Source organism: Gopherus evgoodei, chromosome 7 (genome assembly GCF_007399415.2).
Source record: "Gopherus evgoodei ecotype Sinaloan lineage chromosome 7, rGopEvg1_v1.p, whole genome shotgun sequence".
Classification (NCBI taxonomy): Eukaryota; Metazoa; Chordata; order Testudines; family Testudinidae; genus Gopherus; species Gopherus evgoodei.
Window position 1 is genome coordinate 73,396,121 of NC_044328.1, and position 18,419 is coordinate 73,414,539.

At 48.2% G+C, this 18,419-nt stretch overlaps 1 protein-coding gene across 2 annotated transcripts in view; it reads right to left on the reverse strand.

Annotated features, from left to right (window-relative positions):
- Nucleotides 1-18,419, reverse strand: part of PSD (pleckstrin and Sec7 domain containing) — a 123,747-nt gene that overhangs the window by 85,588 nt on the left and 19,740 nt on the right. The window contains exon 1 of one of the 2 annotated variants that reach the window (XM_030570597.1): nucleotides 15,167-15,212. The exons of the other annotated variant lie outside the window; for it this stretch is intronic. The gene's annotated coding sequence lies outside the window, so the exon portion shown is untranslated. Of the gene's footprint in view, nucleotides 1-15,166; nucleotides 15,213-18,419 lie in introns of those variants that run through there. 2 annotated transcript variants of the gene reach the window in all.

Genomic DNA, 18,419 nt, shown 5'->3' on the forward strand with positions numbered 1-18,419 from the left:
GTCTGACTCTCCGGCGGGGGATCGGACCCTGAGGCAACGCAGCGCGCATCCTCCAGTTTAGAGGAGCCTTGCCTGGTGATCTGATCTCTGCGTTGGCGATAAGGCGTGTTCTGTGAACCAGCTGAAGCTCGTAGAAATCCAGCAACGTCCACCTACCCTTTGAGTAGGGTCCAGGTTGTCGGGGTTAGAGTCCCTGACAACTTAGGTCTGGGTTAGAGTCCCAGTCCAGGTCTGGGTTAGAGTCCCAGTCCAGGTTTGCGCAGGATCCAAGTTGTCTGGGTTAGAGTCCCAGCCTGGGTTTGAGTCCCAGTCCAGGTGTTCAAGTCCCTGGAGAGGTAAGCAAGCGCTCGACGCGGGGAGGTGGGGGTTAGAGTCCCTTTACCTCGACCTGGGAAAGAGGGGTTAGAGTCCCTTCATTAAAATGGGACAAGTTGGCAATAAGTGCCCGGGGGACGCCCCATTGTCTCTGATACTTAGAGATTGGAAAAAGATTTCTGAGACAGCTGGTCTAATTAAATTTAAGATGAGAAATCTGTGGTGGATCCAATGGCCGTCATTTACCTTTCATTTGTCCCCGACTAGAGACTGGCCGGAGGGTGAAACCTTTTCCACAGATAGGATGAACTCCTTAAGGGATATTTTGGTTGATCTTAGGCCGGGACAAATGGATTACTTGTTTGTATGGTATAATTATGAACCCATGGAGGGATGGGTAGCTTTTGAAGCTGTTTGTATGGAGAGCTCTTGTAAAAAAAAATCCCCCACCATATGCCCCAGAGCCGCACCGGGAGGAGGACAATTTTGTTCCTGTTTTTCCCCACCTGATGGAGTGCAAAGATTCAAAAGCAGGTTAGGGACAGTTCAGGGACAGAGGAGAATCAAGGGGGAGCTCAGAGTGATGGTCCCTCATCTTCAGAAGAATCAGGCAGCCTCACCCCCTCTGTGCAGCCTCCAGCCAGCCTTTTGCAAACTTGGTCAGGGACTGCTTTTCAAACACCCCCAATATTACAGCAGCCCTCGTCCTTGCCCTTGTGGACCCCCACTAGGTTACTTAACTCCATGAGGGAGAATGTTTCTGAGACACCCCTGATATGACAAGCCTCGTTGAGAACTTATCTGTTTCTACTGGTTGCTGGGGAACATGAGATGGTTTTACCCATATCCTGTTTGCAACTTCAAATTTGTTTAACTGGCAGTGCACTATGCCTCACTTATGAGACAATCCTGAGGCAGTGGAAAGAATGTTCTGCACAATCTTTTTCACTCATGTGCCCACTTGGGCAAATGTAAAGCAGTTATTAGATACTCTCATGACAAAAGATGAAAGACAAAAAGTAAAAGAAAAATCTGCAGCTCATTTGAATGCACCTTGGCTAATTACTGACCCTAACTGGAATCCCAATAATCCAGCTCAAAAGACAAAGTTGGATGGATTTTTAAAAGCTGTTTTGAATGGTATTAGAGATGCAGGGGAGGCTACTCCAAATTGGAGCAAGGTGACTGCTTGTGTTCAGCATCCAGATAAGCACCTCTCTGACTTTTGTGCTCGACTGATTTGTGAAGTTAAAAAGCATGGAAATTTAAATCCTGAAACTGATCATGAAAAGGAGATGGTTAAAATGGTTTTCATGTCACAATGTGCAAAGGATATTGCAAAGAGATTTAGAGAGCATCCAGATGGTACGCAAGGGAAAAGTTTGTCTAAAGTAGTTAGCATTGCTACTAGAATGTTTAATGGGAAAGAGAAAAAGAAAGAAAAAGACATAAGGAACGGGTTAATTTAAAAATCATCTTGGTCCCGGGATGGAAGGAGGGGGTTGCTCTGCGTTCAGGGTCAGGAATCGGCGCGGACTGTGCTTGGTGCAGGGAGGGGCTGCTTTCGGCCCCAGCTGGCTGTGAAGGAAAAAATATAGACAGAGGCGAAGCAAAGGAAATACAAGTTACAGAACTAAAATTACATTTGCAAAGCTTAACTGTCCAGTAAGATCCAACAGAGTGCCTTTGTGACCCTGGAGTCGGTGTGGCTTGGTGACACCAAAGAAGCCACAGGCAGCCGACCTGGACTGGAATCTCTGAAAGAGACGCCACAGGAGATTCCAGGGTGTAAGAGAACAGCCCTCCCAAGAGAAGAAGCATATTGGAAATTCTGGACGAGCTGTAAACAGGATAATCTCCCTTCCACCTCTCCCCCTCCTCTGAACATTATACACAGAAGTGGCCAGTCTGAACGTACGTGTGAGAGTATGAAAGGAGCTTCGGGCTTGGGGCATTAATATTTTCCTGAGTGATGTGGGAGCGTTCCCAACACTCTCCGTTGTTGTTTTATTATTTTATTAATGAAGCTTTAAAATTCAGTTATATGGTGTGTTTTCTTTATCTTCCCCCAACGATCCTGTAGTGTCAGCCTGATCACCTGACACGAGGGATAGATTGGTAACAGAAATTTGTCACAGTTTGGTGAGCAATTAAGAAGAGGGGAGCCCTGCAGAATTTATACCATCTATTTGTTTTACCCTTGTTATTTTGTGTTTGCTTTGCTTGGTACTGTTGGTGTTATATGCTGAGAACTGCATGAGTAAAAGTGAGTCCTAATAGGATAAGGAAACACTATCTGGTTCTGGTTCTGTTCTATTTAACCAGTTACTGTTGTTTTTTTTTTGCTCTGTTCATTTGGGTGTTAGGAGTGTGGGCGGAACTGAACCTCTCGTTCATAATTCCTCGGAGTGGAAGCCATGTGTGCGAGAGAGCTCTGAGGTGGAATTGAGATCCTTCTGTCCCATCCCCTGTAGCGGTCAGTGTATAGAAGTGGGAAAGTCTGGCTTAGACTGTAATTCCCTCTGCTCTCTGTGTAATTCTCTTTTCTGTTTAAGTGTCAAACAGATGAATGAGTCTCTGGGTAAACCCTCTAAGAATAGTCCTTTAACTTATATGTTAAGTAAATGGCCTTTGCCCAATGGGCCATGTGTCTTCGTCCAGGTGGCAAGCCTCATGAAGGAGGACTCGGGTAGTTTTGTAAGTAAGAATGTCTAAGGCAAGAGACCAGGAGGGGTGGGGGCTAGTTGAGAAGCCCACCCTCCTAGCTAAACTGGTAGTGGAATAAGTTGGTGCCTATGGAAGGACAGTTCAGTGAGAAAAGCAAGATCGGGCCCAGGCGGGCAGGCAACAGACAGAGAGATTGGAAAACAGGTTGGAAAATGTTGAGGATGTAGTGGAAGGAAGGAGTAAGTAAGTGTAAGCCTGGGGATTTCAGATACCCAGGACTTACTTGGAATGGTGATTTGAGTTAATAAAAGTGGCTGTTGGGAGACAAGCAAGTGATTTAAGGGAGAGTAAGAAGTTAACTCTGTAGTTGCTGAAGAAAACAGCAGTTGAACTTTGTAAAAATGCTAAAGAGGAAAGTTCTTGGTGTCTTTGAAATGTTTGTAAATAAATTGAGGCAAAGAAATTGTTAATTGCAATCATTTAGAATTTAGTTAAATTAGCTGAAGAATGTATATAGTGCTATGTAATTGAAATTTTATTAGGCTGTAAGGGCACTATAAGTAGTGATGTTTTCTTTCAGTGTTTGAAAGCAACAGTTAAAAGTAAAAAGCAAGCCAGAAAGCATCTGTATTAATGCAAATTATCTAACTGATAAGGTAGGAGCCACTGAAACCTGGGCTACCTATAAAACACATAAAATATGGGATAAATCCTCTGTTTTTCCTGAAATCAACAAGGGTATTTGTCTATTTTAAGCAATGATTGACTGCCCAGAAGGGGTAGACCTCTGTTTTTTTTTGTCTTTCAGATAATCAGAGAAAACTGATGCCAGCTGAACAGCATTCAACGTACCATGCATTTACTGGCACAATAGGAATTATGTTTTGTGTTCTATGTTCTGTCTTGTGGTGTTTGTCTTGTGGCCAGAATTGTTGTGTTTAGTGTTTTCATGGGATGGTCTGGTTTGGAATCAGGCAAAAAAAGGTTAAATTAAAATGCACATACTTGTTTTGTTCAACTTGGAATACAAAGTGTTTAAATAAATCAGGACAATGTGATATATTAAAGTCTAATGTATTTCCTTAAGTAAGAAAAAGAAACTTCATTGGCCAAATTGTTAATTGCAAAAATTGTTGTTAAAATTTGCATACCAACAGTCTTTAAAAGCAAAGACATGAAAAGTTAACCCACTCCCCATATTGTACATGGGATCCTTCTGGCTACCTCAGATTTCTAGCCAGAGGGCTGGGGATGGTGGGAAGCTATTGGACTACAGGTTGTATTAAGTGAACTCCTCAAAGTGGGTGTGCTTGTCCTGGCCTGTTGCTCCAAAGTTCTGTAATAAAGTTATTTTAGTGAAAGGGTATATGTGGCATACATTAAATAATAAGACTAATGTACTGTATAATGACAATGCGTAGGTGTTCATTGTTGGGAAAAAGGTGTATAAGTAAAAAGTGAAAGTTTCCTTTGCAGGTTAAAAGAAGCCAAGAAGGAAAGAAGGACAAAGAACAGAATGAATTAACTGAAAAAATAAAATAAAATAAAATAGCAAGCTCAGGCTATAGATAAGACACTGACTCCATTCAAGGACACTGCTCACAGTTAAGACTTGGTTAACAACCAGGAAAAGGAGAGCTTGAATTTGCCCATGCAGCTATGAGATCTGAAAAACACTGCCAGGCACTAATGAAATGTGTTAAGTTTCTTTTCTCACAGGTAAGGAATCACTACCCAAAGACCCTAGCAGCCCTGCCACTCCTTACAACCAGGAGACGGGATTGATGTAAAGGTCCACCAACGAAAGACTGCCTTGGCTCCATGCTGGAAAGGCCCTTAAGTCCTGATGACTACCAGCACCGCTGTAAAGTGCCAAAGACTGACTGTTTGGACTCATGATTCTCACTGCAAAAAAAACCCCTCCAACTCGGGAGAATTCTCCTACTGATGATTAGCCTACTTCTCCTTCTAGCTCCACTGTGTCTTCTGGACAGTAGGGAAAAAGTACAAAGTGACGTGCTAATAACCTCTCCCTTGTCCACCGACAGATCTATTGTGCCTTTGAATTTTTCTACAAAAAGCAAAGCCATTACAGGGTTATGTGCTAGTAACCTCTGCCCTATATGATGCTGCACCACGACTGATTTGGGAAAGAAGAAGAAACACTCACTCCACTGAAATTGCCAAAGTCCAGGAATTCCTGACTAGAAAGGACATTAAGAACTGACCCTGGTGAAGAAACAAAGAATTGTACACTGGCAGAAAAAATTTGTGGGACCCATGCTTGGGAATGTGGTATTGATTGGATTTTGGGGTTTATTCTACAGGCTGTGCCCTGTGTTCTGGATAAATTCTTCAGCATGTATTGGATTTTAAATAACAAGTACCCGAAGAGTTTGTTCTGCCACTGGAAATTTTACCGGTATTGAAACCATTCCAGTGACTAATAATGTAACCCCCTCCTATGCTATTAATGTCAATGCCTTTTAAAAGTACCTAAAATAGTTAAATAACAAATGTAATATAGTACTACACCAAGGAAAGATGGTATTAAATATCACTGAGGCTGGGAAGGCATTGCAGTGGGATCTAGTATGTTTGGAGATTCAGAATTTCCTGAATGACCAGCTAATGGCCATTCGGAGTGATCTTGAGTACCAAACTTGGCCCACTGCCCTTACAGAAACATCAGAAGTACCATCTGATCTGTGGTCATGAAGATATACTAAAGACTTTCTGGGTGAAAGTGTGAACATTTACAGTGCTCCTTCCAAGCATTTGGACCGGGGGGTGTGGGCTTCCACATACCAAATCCTGACGGGTCCATGGGGAGGATGCACATGAAACTGGATTATTCACCAAAACATCTGGGAAATTAGATCACTTGGTATACCTAACTGATTTATAGTCAGTGCCCCAATCCCTTAGTTGTCAGACAAACAGAATTCTACTCTTTTGTCCGTGCACTCATTCCTGGATTGTGGGTGGCTAAGATCAAGAGAGCAGTTGTAAATATTTCTGCAGAGCTTAAAAAAAACAGCTAATGCATTAATAGACGCTTTCCAAAAGTTGCAACGAAAAACTAATGAAGTAGCAAAAGTAACTTTGCAAAATAAACGTGTGCTAAATGCTATGAATGCTAAATTAGGGAGAAGCTTGTGCTCGCATCGGGGAAAAATGTTGCTTTTCTGTTAATCACTCTGGCTTAATTGACAAGGATTTACAAGCTATTAAGAATGTTGCTGTTGTTTTCCATGCTATATCTCTTGATCACACTTTTAGTTTTAAAGACCTCCACTCAGACCTTGGGTCATGGCTTACTAGCCTCCCCCGTACAATTGTTAAATGAATATGTGTCCCAAGAGTCCCATTATGGTCCTCTAGGGACAAAGGGGGGATTGTTAGGCCTGAATAAAGATATAGCAGACAAAACCAGGTATGCCAACCTGACCAAAGTCAGGCTAACAGAGGTTTGTGGGTAATCCCTGAGTGGAAAACACTGAGAAGCAGCAGCATGTCTCACAAGCGCTGGGAAAAAGTGAGATAAAAGAGAAGCTGCATTCCTGGCATAGTACCAGATGTGCTGTGTTCGGGCAGCTCCTTCGAAGAATTAATAAGAGCCCTAGTTTCCCAGCCTCCTTGTTTTCACTCCCTGGTTTTGTTCTTTGTTTGTTTTTAACTCCCCTACATTTCTAACTTTAGGCACGCATGTATACTAAAGGTGTCTAGTTTCTAGTTGTTAGAAGAAGGGGGTGGGTTGCTCCAGTGAATAATTTATGACGCGACGGAACTGTCTATATAGGCTTATACTAAGATGTAAGAGGGGGCTGGTTCTCTCTGGAGACGAGCTGCTCTCTATTGATGCGTGCACTTGTCAATAAAGAGCTTTTGATCGGACCTTGCTGGTGTTGCCTGTCTCTCTTGCAGTCAGACAACGAACTTTGCCGTCGGGGTTAGAGTCCCTGACAATACCATCTAAGAGATTGTCAACCCAAGGGTTTTTTTCTTCTTCTAAAACTCTCGCCAGCTACCAGGAAAGGGAACAAGAAATGTTAAAATTAAAGCTGGACTTAATACTTTACATTTCAAATGCTTTGCCGTTTTTTTCTTCTTTTCTGTATCTTTAATAAAAGGTTTAAAGAGTGTGCATCATGGTCCCGAGCTCTCTGTATACCCGGGCCTTGTTTAACATGATTTAATGTTTGACAGTGACTGGGTTACGTTAACACCTTAAGCCCATATATTCCATCTAAATTAATACAACAGCATCCGTCAATGAAAGGACTTAACCTTTACTCCCCATTCTAGCACATTTTGGGGGGTTTCTTTCACACTTCTTGATGTTGAATGGCCAGAATATGTGAGGAGAGTGTGTGTGGCGGGGAGAAGTGGTGGAGCAGACATGGGTTTGAAAGAGATTTCAAAATAGGCTGCCTTTTGGCACAGATGATAAATTCTAGAAGTGCAAAATTCTGGGCCCCCACATATACTAAAGCAGCAGGGCCAGCCTTTGGGGTGGACGGTCCAGGTGGCGGCCTAGAGCACCCTGCCAAAGAGGGCACCATGTGAAGGGTTTGCCTGAGTCCTACCTGACCTGCCAAGAGCCAGCTGGGCTAGTGGAGGCAGCAGGCAGGCAGACGAGCAGCAGTGTCTGGAGAAGGCAGAGGGACCCAAGCCGCTGAGGAGAAGTTAAACAACCATCCAGGTGACTTCTCTAGAGCAGGAGTGCCCCTCCTCCCCCCTGCTCCACTGCTGTGTGCAGCTGCCACTGCTGCTGTGTCCCCCTCCTCCGCAGTCTTCCCCTGGAGCCCCCTCCCCCCAGCCATTCTCTGCTGTGGGGGGGGGGTGGGGGGAGGTTGATGTCAGGGTGTCCCCCTCCCCCCACCTATGTACCCAGTCTCCATTGAGCTGACAGGACAGGGGCAATCTGCCTCTCTGGGTCCAGAGCTGCTGGTGTCTGAACAAGCTTTCAGGCACCTGATCCTGAGTGCTTTCTTAAAGAGACAGTGCACTCATACACTCACTCAGGTGCACACACACACTCCCCTCAACACACACATGCACACACTCCCTCTCTCACACGCTCCCCCAAGCACCAACACACACGCTGTCTCTCACATCCACACAATCTGTCACAAATATGCTCTCTCTTTTGCACTCTCTCTCTCTCTCATACACACAGTCTTCCCAACACACACAACACCAAACACTTCACCCACCCCTAGGGAGCTGTATGTGTGTGTGGTGGGGGGGAGCGAGGAGAGATGTCAGGGCTCCCTGCATCCAGGTCACTTTCCCCACCTGGGCTGTACTGTGAGGCATCAGGAGCTGCTGCTCTCCTGCCCTCTTCTTACACAGTCCAGCTGGGGAAAATGACCTGGATGCAGGGAGCCCTGACATCGCTCATCACAGCCCCCTAGGGGTGCATGGGGCAGAGGAGCAGCAATCCAGGGCGGGAGCAAGCAGTAATGCCAGCTGCTCCATACATCCAGGTCAGTTTCCCCACATGGGCACAGGAAGGGGGGTTGCAGGGCTTAAGGGGTGAAGGGGGTACAGTGCAGGGATTAGGGTGCAGGAGGGGAGCAGGGGTTAGGAGTGAAGGGATGTAGGGATATGGGGTGCAGGCAGGGAGTGCAGGGATTAGGGGTGAAGGAGGCACAGTGTAGGAGTTAGGGGTGAAGGGAGAGTGGGGAGCCTGGGGAGCCTATGGAGGCCAGGGGTAATGTTGGGGCGGGCACTTTGCCCATGGCCAAAATGCAAGTTCACTCAGGATGCCATTTTCCCTAAGGCCAGAAGGTTCTGACAGCCTGCACTATCTGCTCTAGAATAGCTCCAAAGAGTCCAAGGCCAGAAGCAACCATTGTGATCTTCCAGTCTGACCTACAGTATAGCACTGGCCAGAGAACTTGCCCAAAATAGTTCCTAGAGCAGAGCTTTTAGAAAAACAGCCAGTATGATTTAGAAATTGTCAGTGATGGAGAATCCATCACAACCATTGGTAAATTGTTCCCACAGTGAATTGCTCTCACTGTTGAAAAGTTACACCTCATTTCCAGTCTCAAGTTGTTTAGCTTCAACTTCCAGCCATTGGATCATGTTAGACCTTTCTCTGCTAGATTGAAGAGCCTGTTATTAAGTATTTTCTCCCCATATAGGTACTTCTAGATTGTAATCAAGTCACTCCTTAACGTTCTATTAAGCCAAACAGATTGACCTCCTTGAATTTATCACTATAAGGGAAGTTTTCTAATTCTTAAATATTCCCATGGCTCTTTTCTGAATCCTCTCCAATTCCTCCTGAATTGTGGATACCAGAACTGGACACAGGATTCCAGCATCAGTTGCACCAGTGCCAAATACAGAGGTAAAATAATCTCTCTCCTATTCAAGAGAATGATCATGGAGGCTTCATCTAAGACAGGGGTTGGCAACCTTTCAGAAGTGGTGTGCCGAGTTTTCATTTATTCACTCTAATTTAAGGTTTCACGTGCCAGTAATATATTTTAACATTTTTAGAAGGTCTCTTTCTATAAGTCCATAACATATAACTAAACTATTGTTGAATGTGAAGTAAATAAGGTTTTAAAATGTTTAAGAAGCTTCATTTAAAATTAAATTAAAATGCAGAGCCCTCCGGACCAGTGGCCAGGATTCAGGCAGTGTGAGTGCCAATGAAAATCAGCTCGCATGCCGCCTTTGGCGCAAGTGCCATAGGTCGCCTACCCCGATCTAAGACAAGTCATAAGAACTGTCTATGTATAGAAGTGCGGAGACATCAGAAAGGGAACAGGGACCAATTACTGTCTAGTCAAGATGGACAGAGCAATAGATAACAGGCTAGAAGTAACAGGCTCCAATTGAACCTGAAAAGTTTTGGTGAGCTAGCAAGCATGTTTATGGATCAAGTTCATCCTTGGGGTAATTCCACTGATGTTACAGGAGGAATTATTTGGGCCTACTGTAACTCTACACAGAGTTCAGCTATAGAACAAGTTGCCAAGGAGGGACTCATGATAATTGGTGGACCCCCATCTATCAGGATGAGATTCAAGAAAATCAACTCAATTCCACCGAGATGATGGGGGACAAACCAGATCTAACTCACTCAATTCTGTGGTCTGAAGATGCCAGGGAAGTTCACAAAATGGGTTGCCAATGTCGACTGAGAGCAGTCTACTGCTGAGCTTCAGTTCATTTGCAAATTTGACACCATCAGCTCAGGATTAAACAAAGACTGTAAATGGCTAGCCAACTAAAAAAGCAGTTTCTCCTCCCTTGGTGTTCACACCTCAACTGCTAGCAGAGGATCTCACCCTCTCTGACTGAACTAACCTCGTTAGCTCTAGACTGATTCTTGCCTGCATATTTATACCTGCCTCTGGAAATTTCCATTACATGCGTCTGATGAAGTGGGTATTCACCCACGAAAGCTCATGCTCCGATACATCTGTTAGTCTTAAAGGTGCCACAGGACTTTTTGCTGCTTTTTACAGATTCAGACTAACATGGCTACCCCCCTGATATTCCACACATGGAGTTATTCTGGAATAGCAAGTCCTCATATTCAACTGACTTTTCAAACCGCCCAGTCAAGCTGTGAACCGACTTCCGTCTAGCTCAAAGGGACACTGTAATAAATAGCAACCACAGATCAGTGTACAGATCATTACGTTGTTTACCTCCATCCTAGAAACATTCCCGTTAAGTGGATTTATTGGCTAGGAAGGACCCATTTTATTGTGTTAGGGGATGCATGGTGATATTCACAGCCCTCTCATTGTTACTATAATCCACCTCTTCTCCAACTCTCCTGGCCTCCTCAGGCCTGCTGATTTGAATATGTTGGACACGGACCACATATTAAATAATAAAAGAAACAGGGACAATGAGAGAAAATAGCTCATTCTACAAAGAAAGCCATTTAAAAGAACACTGTGCTTCATTAAAAGATGATGTTACCTACAGGCCACAGGGCAACAAAAGGCATACAATGCACACCAGAAAGACAAAGAAAGAAACCAGCATTCAGGAATGCTACCTACAGACGCTACCTGACACAACATACTGTGGTGGAAGACAGGAAAACAACCATCTTCCTGGGATATTACCATCAGGACACAACAACTGGCCAATACACATTGGGAAGACAGAGAATCCACCAACCTATGAACTTCTAGTCAGGCTATAGAGAACAAGCAGGTGTATTTTCTAAAGGGATTTTAAGAAGACCTGCTTAGATTCCACAACAATAGGCTTAGAAAAATCTAAGCTCACTAGAAGATGCCAGATGGAAGTTGCCCCTTCTTTGTACAAAGCAGTTTCTTTCTTGACAGAGAACTGGTTGATTCTACACCCAGTTCACTAGTACCCCACAACCATGAGGGTTTGTAGTCTAGAATTGGCCTTTGGCTATTACTCACTGGCTGGGGGCAGCAGGCACTCATGGACAGAGATTTCTGACAGAAGGGATAGCCACACAACAGGCAGGACAGTGTTTTCAGAAATTCAGAAGCGATCCCAGGGACCCACAGGCACTGTGCACCCCACACAGTCTCACACCAAGGAGGTACGGGATGCCCAGCTAACACTGAGCCTATGAAGCGCACCAGGACAGAAATGACTCTGAACCAGGTGGAGGGTTGAAAAGAGAGCACAGTTAGACGTTCACCGAGTGCTCACATTGGAAGGCATATTAAGAACCCTAATGAAGGGTCAAAATGCCCCAAATCCTTGATGCTCTTTTCCTTTTACCAGGGGTAGAGGATCCCTAAGTAGGCCAGCTCTGGCCTCCTATGGCCCATGGGGTAGCACCTGCACTCCATCTTAGCTCTCGAATTCAATTCCTTCTGAACAAATTTCAAATAACTGTAGTGTTCCCAGGCAGCAAGGACCTGAAACTCCATGGCCAAGGCTCCTAAATTCAAAGGCACTCCAGGCTGGCTGACTGGAGTTTCTGGGGCAGCTTCAGAACAATTAAAGTCTGAAGACTTTGACTGAATTAAAGAAGGAAGCAAATACTACTATCAGGACAGAATTCCTTGTGTAATTTCATCTGCTATTACATGCAATTCATTTTACTTGAATTTTCAATGTGATGCAGAGTTCAGTACCAGCAATGCCTGGGCACATCATACTGGTTGCCCTCGGGGAAGCTGGAAGTTTGAGTAGTTAGGCAGGGGGCGGATGGGGGGGTTGGATGTGTGTGGAAGGCAGCAGGAAGTTTCTGTTAAGGTAAACAGCAGTGAAGTAATTAATGCTAATATTTAAGTTTCAAAGTTACCCCCTCACTAAGATGTACAGGGAATTTTGCCCATTGCTCTCTGAGCTATTGTTTCAGGCTCTCTGCAAACTCAAGTAGGTGCCACCACATCAGTTTACCCTGGGTTCACGTCAGGAAGGTTTTCTTTCCCCAAAAGAGGTTTTGTTTTGTTTTGTTTTTAAATGAGAGATTAGCATTCACTGCCCAGTTCTGCAGCAAACCCTGCTACTACCAAAAGGCCTGCGAATATGCAGTAGCTCTTGAGCAAGATGTCCATGGCCTCAGCTCATCCTCACCCCAACACCCACCATGACAGGAGCTTTACTGATCAGTTCTAGAGCCGCATCCTGTCGAGCAGGAGGCCAATTACCCTCAAGCCACTGTGCTAGCCAAGGCATTTATTCCCAGCACCCTAGGCCCATGGCAGATCCTGTCTATCACCCCCCAACACATACATTGCCTTTATCTCAAGTGTTGCGATAGGTGTACATTTTTGATCAAGTGCTCTGGGCTCCCACCAAACCTTTACTCATGCCTTTTATGCCCAGGAAATCCATGGCAGCTGCTTTCAAGAGTCCCAGGTCTCCATTATGGCCAGGCCCTTTGCTCCCAGCTGCCCCCTCTCCCCCATTTGGTTCAGAGTCACTGATTTCAAGTGCTTTAGGCTCTAAGCACAGTCAGGCTGCAATTCCTGGGCTGGGACCCCTAAGCCCCCATCACATTCTTCTGAGCACCCCAGCCTCATCACATACATCTGAGCCCCCTACATTTGTGCCACCCACAGAATTGTAATCCCAAGAGCCTCCAAATCCCATCGCTTCCAAGGCCATTGCCCTCATGTACTCCAGACCCGTCAAGTCCAGTTCATCTTCCAGAATTGGATACAGAATGTGGAGAGCACAGGTACCAGGTGAGAGCTTACAGAAGTGCAAGGTGGAGGTACAGGCCGTGGGAGGTGGGGAGGCGTGCTGGGGGGGGTGATGCACAGGTGTAGTGTAGAAGATGGGGTGCCCTCATGTATAAGAGGGAATGTGGTACTTGGCTAGGGGATGTAGGAGGTGGAGAGTGTGGGGTTTAGAGGCACCAGGCGAGGGAATATCTGAAGGCAGTGGGGGTGCAAGTGGCTGCTCTCAGAGGGGGAGGATGGGCGCTTGGAGTGGAGTTTTGAAGGGTGTTCCAGCCTCTGAAGGAGTAGAGGAGTGGGTGTGGCATGAAGCTTTGAGAGGCACTGACTCTGGAGATCTGTGGTTGGCAGCCCATACCCTGATGGGGGTGACGGGCATGAGTGAGTGAGAGTGCTGAGGGTATGGCTGCAGGATACAGGACATGCAGGCATTGGGTATGCCTGCCCCTAAAGTCTGATTTCTTCACAAGGTTGGATGGAGGTGGACATGCCAGTTCCCATCCTGGGCAGAGCCTGTGCTGAGAACTGCTCCTGCTAGATCCTCCCACTCCTCTCGTCCTGAATCCCACTCTGGCATCCCACTCCCTGGGCTCAACCAGACAGGGCTCTCAGTCCTGCCAATCCCTCCAGCCAGCCAGACCGGCCTCCCTCGCCCTCTGCCTGGCCTCCTCTCAGCTCAGCAAGGATCAGCTCTGAGTGGAAGTGACATCCATCCGGCTCAGGAGGGAGCAAGTTCCCAGAGAATTCAGGGCACAGAGACTGTAAACAAACTGCCTTCCCTACACCCCACCTCTCCCTAAGAGGCATCAGGGCAAGAGCTCCCTGGAGTCACATGGAGAAGGAACTGTGCAACAAACATCAACAGCTCATTATTGTACTTGACTGAAAAGAAGAAAGGGAGCCCCACTGCTCCTGCCAGGGCCAACGAGAGAAGGGGAAGCCGGTACAAATTACCGGGGCCCAGCAGTCCGGAAGGGGGCCTGGGGCCCGGCTTTCTCTGCCCTGGTTAGCTGGTCCGCCCTTGCTGGGGGACTCGAACCTGCTCTCCGCAGCCCTGGGAGAGTCTGGGACTGGAGTAGCTGTGAGCTCCCCGCAGCCAGTGTCCCTATACCATTCCCTGCAGTACCTCCTGCTGGTAGAGGGTGGAGTAGCTGGGGAGCCTCCAAAGCCACTGCTCCTACATTGTCCCTCCAGCAACTGCTGTTACTGGCAGATGGTTGAGACAGAGAGAGCAGCCCAGAGGCAACTTCCCTATGCCCAGGGCTCCTGCACCATTCCCTGCAGCTGGGAGCAGCCCGCATGGGTTAGCACCCAGCTCCCTTGTAGTGCCAGCAGGCACCTCCTCTCTGCTCACCAGATCTGGATTCAGCAGCATACCCAGGTGGGGTGACCAGACAGAATATGTGAAAAATTGGGACAGGGTGGGGTGGGGGGTAATATGAGTCTATATAAGAAGAGGACCCACAAATTGGGACTGTCTCTATAAAATCGGGACATCTGGTCACCCTATGCCCAGCCCAGGCAAATGCGGACGTGTCCTCCCCCAAAACACACACACACGCGGCGCTGATGCACATCCCAGCCGGGACAGGGCAAACTTCAGCGCTCCTCCTAGCCGGGGCCAGAAGGCATCCGACCCGGTCCCGAACGGGCAGCGCCCCACCCCCGCCCCCGCGCGGTAACCACAGCAGCCGATCCCACACCGCAGGCTCCCGCACAAAGCCCAGCGCAAGGAAAAAGCAATGGGAAGGGGGGCATCCTCCCCTTCCCCGGGCACCCCGGGTGCAAACTTGCAGGGCTCCAGCATCGCCCCTGGCCGGCGCAAAGCGGACAAGACTGCGCAGGGCTCGGCAGGCTGCGCGCGTCTCCTGCGCTCCCCTAATGCCGGCTAATCACCGGCTCCTCTGAAAGCAGGAATCCGCTGCCTGCCCTGCCCAGCCGCGGCACCTTCCGCCGCCGCACCGCCGGGCGGATCGCAGCCCTGGGCGGGCAGGTGCGGAGGGGGCACGGCCCCCGCTTACCCGAGCCGGACTTGTTCCTGCATCCTCCTCCCAGCCCCGAGGCGGCTCCCCCGGGCGCAGGTGGGTGTCGGGGCAGCTCGCCTGCCCCGGGCGCCGCTGCCCTGCTGCGGGTTCCGCGCTCTGCCTGCGGAGCGACCCGGCTCCCTGCCCCTCCAGCGCGTCTGGCTCCGCTGTCGCTCTGCGGCCCGACACCGCCGGCAGCCAATCGGGGCTCGACTCCGGGCTCGCGGCGCCGCTCAGCGGGGATTGGCCGGGTGGGCAGGCACCTGCCCGGCGAGCCCCGGGGGGGCAGGGAACAGGCTGGGGAGAGGGGTGTCCCCGTGTCGCTCGGAGAGCTGGGCTGGGGAGGGGCTCGGCGGGCAATGGGCGGGGCTGGAAACACGGATCCTTCTGAGCTGGTGCATGGTCAGCTGCTCAGACACGCACTGTCCCTAGGGAACAGGGTCCCTCCGGGTGTCAGTGTCTCTCTCAGACACACACTGTCCCTAGAGACCAGGGTCCCTCCAGGTGTCACTGTCTGTCTCACACACACACTCTCTAGCGAACAGGGTCCCTCCAGGTGTTGGTCTCTCTCTCTCACACACACACAGAGTCCCAAGGGAACAGGGTACCTCTGGGTGTCAGTGTCTCACACACACTACCTAGGGAACAGGGTCTGTCTGGGTGTCAGTGTCTGTCTCACACACACACTCCCTGGGGAACAGGGTCCCTCCCAGTGTCGGTGTCTCTCTCACACATACACTGTCCAGAGGGAACAGGGTCCCTCTGGGTGTCAGTGTCTGACACACACTGTCCCTAGGGAACAGGGTCGCTCTCTCTCGCTCTCTCTCTCTCTCTCTGTCATACACACATACACACAGGCAGTTTCTCTCTCTCTCTCTCCTCCCCCCCACCCCGCCTCCCCAGGGAAGATGGTCTTTTCCAGTGTCTCTCACACACACACTTTCTAGAGAATAGGTTCTCTCTGGGTGTATCCCTCACACAAAAACTCCCTAGGAAACAGGGTCTCTCTCTGCTGTCAGTGCATCTCTCTCACACACTCTCCCTAGGGAACAGTCTCTTTGGGTGTCTCACACACACTCCAGGGTATGGGTTCCTGTGTGCACCTGTTTCTCACATCCACTTGTTAAGGAACAGGTTCTCTCTGTGTTTCACAAAATGCTGTCTAAGGACAGTTTCTCCCTTGCAGTCTCTGTGGAACAGATTTGCTCTCTGTTGCATCCACCCTCAGGGAGCCAGACAATCAGTCTTTAGAATGGGACCTTGTGTTTCTATCAGAGAAAGGGGAAGTTTGGGGCCCAAGCTTTCCAGCCACTTGCACCCACTGATGTCAACAAATGGGATGATGGGGGCCCTGGGCCTGCTTTTTCTTGGGACTGAATGATTCACTCTTTCTAGAGACCAGGACCTCAGACTTGTTCTGCCATGGAAATGATCTCTCCAGAATGAGGCCTCCTATTGGGGTCATAGGGGAGTGGGCTACAGTGCCCAGATATAGCCTTCTTCCTCTTGAACAATTCTGATTGCTGGATCAGGCTACACTGGCTGTTTTGAAATCCCATAAGGAAATCCTGGTGCATTGGGAAGGGCGTGATTTGCTTGGGGATCTGTGTGTGCTGATTACGACTAGGCTGTGAACCAATCACGCCGCATGTATTATTGCTAATCTGGACATATTTCAGGCAGCCAGGTGTATTAATGACATTCTGCATGATGGTGATGGTGGCAGCACATTAGGGATCCATATGCAATCCCTGCTGGAGGGTGTACTTATCTATCTCTTTGCACACACAACTGCCTAATGCATAGTTGTTATAATGCTTCTTGCTGGGGATCATGTTCCATGCATCATAATTGCTTAAATGAGGGTGTTTTTCACATTGTACACTCTCTAGGATGTGACTCTCTCTCCCTCTCTCTTGTATAAAATGATGCCACCTGGGGCTCACCCTGGTCCCCCTCTCATGGGATGAGCTAGGGTTTTTCCTCTCTAGACTGGGGTGATCTCTCAGTTGCTCTCTCTAGAATAAAGGTGACAGGTTTTGCTCTCTCAAAAGTGGGGTCTCTCTCTCATTCAGTTGCTGTCCCTAGCAGCTTGAAATCTCTCTCTCTCTCTCTCTCTCCACTCTCTGGGGAGTGGGATATGTCCCTGGAGGTTGCGGGGTGGAGGGAGGTCTCTATCTCTCTTTGGCAAGGAATGATTCCCTTGCAGAGTGTCTCCCTGTTGGTGCATTAGTTTGTAGGGGGAGACCACAATCTGTTTCATGAGGCTCTGGCCTGTTGGATCAATTCTTAATTAAACTGTGCTTTATTGCACAACCCCAGAAATCAATATTAAATTGGGGGGGGGAGGGGCTGGGGAGAGCTGGCTGCCAATACTTAGGTAATCCTTTAAGAAGGAAGTCAGGAATGCCTTCCTCTTCCACTTCCTATTGCCCCCTCTGGTTGAGTTAAGCCCAGCCCCACATTCCCCCTAGCCCAGCAGGTTCCTGGGAAGGAGAGCATGGCCTCACCTCCCAGGGAGCATGGAAGGTAAGGAAGGTGTCAGGCTGAGATGCCTTTTCCTATATGTTATACACAATGGTGAGAGAGGCCATTTTCTCTCCTTTTCTCCAGCCTCCTGTATGGGTATCAAAGCTCCCCTTTGTGTCTGGGACCATGTCTCCCTGAACTGCTCCATGCTCAGAGATCTAACATCAGACCCTGGTGACTGGCTAATTAGCGAGCCTGGTTTCCCCAGGATCAACAGCCTGAATCCTTCAGCTGCTTCCCAGATGGAGGGAGGGTAGGGGAAAGGAGGGGCTTTTCATTAATCTGCTGTGGAGCTCGAGCGACAAGCTTAACCAAGTGGAAGAGTTGAGTGGTACCATGACTCAAATCAGGGGAAACCACAGGCCCACACCCAGCCCCTCTGATCAAAGATGCAAGACACACAAAGAAAGGACAGTGGCAGGTGTGTGTGTGTGCGTGCACATGCTCACACAACATACATGGAGCTGGCTTGCCTGACTCTTCTCTCCTGAAATCCCTCCCCAACTCCAGGGTAAGTAATGTAAACACAATGGCAAGCAGATTCCCATCTCAGTCATTCAGGTTTCCAGTAAAGAACCAGCTGGAAAACAAAGTCGACTTTCCCCCCATTTCTTGCTGCTCCAGCTCTGTCCCCAGTCTGTATGGGACCCGAGCAATATCCCCCCAACACACACACTGACCAGGATTTGCCTCCATCAGTCACTGCTGTCTCTGGAGTTCA